Source organism: Triticum dicoccoides, chromosome 7B (assembly GCF_002162155.2).
Source record: "Triticum dicoccoides isolate Atlit2015 ecotype Zavitan chromosome 7B, WEW_v2.0, whole genome shotgun sequence".
NCBI lineage: Eukaryota > Viridiplantae > Streptophyta > Magnoliopsida > Poales > Poaceae > Triticum > Triticum dicoccoides.
The window spans coordinates 769,177,368-769,178,287 of NC_041393.1; positions in this window are offsets into that span (position 1 = coordinate 769,177,368).

Sequence of the window (920 nt, forward strand, 5' to 3'; positions counted from 1 at the left end):
TTTTTTTACAGGGTAAAAGACCTCATATACCAGAAGATGGGCACCGGAGGCCTGTCAGGGGGCCCACGAGGCAGGGGGTGTGCCCTAGGGGGGTGGGCGTGCCCCCACCCTCGTGACCAGGGTGTGGGCCCCCTGATGATGATTCCTTCTCCAGTATTTTTTATTAATTCCAAAAATGACTTTCGTGGAGTTTCAGGACTTTTGGAGCTGTGCAGAATAGGTCTCTAATATTTGCTCCTTTTCCAGCCCAGAATCCCAGCTGCCAGCATTCTCCTTCTTCATGTAAACCTTGTAAAATAAGAGAGAATAGCCATAAGTATTGTGACATAACATGAAATAACAGTCCATAATGCAATAAATATTGATATAAAAGCATGATGCAAAATGAACGTATCAGTCTAACATCTGTCAACGTGCGTATTATGCTGTCATGTGTCCTGATCTGAATAGAACCAATGCCCACAATCTCATGTGGGTTGTCATCTCCCATACGCATAACATCTCCACTCTGCACAAACTCATAAGTACTGAACCAATCTCTATTACAACATATATGAAACAAACATGCAGAATCAAGCATCCATTCATCATGACATGAAACACATCCAGCAAAAACAACCAAAGCATCATCTGAATCAAACTTATTATCAGATGTAACATTGACCTTACCATCACCATCGGATTTATTTTTAGGTTTACATGTACCGCTCCTCTTCTCCTTATTTTCCAACTTCCAATACTCATCAATGAGGTGACCCTCTTTCTTACAGTACCTACATAATTTGTCCTTCCCAGATCCTCTGGACTTCGAAGGATCTTTGTCGTTCTTGCATCGTTGTTGTTGTTGTTGTTGTTGTTGTTGTTGTTGTTGTTGTTGTTGTTGTTGTTGTTGTTGTTGTTGTTGTTGTTGTTGCTTTGTT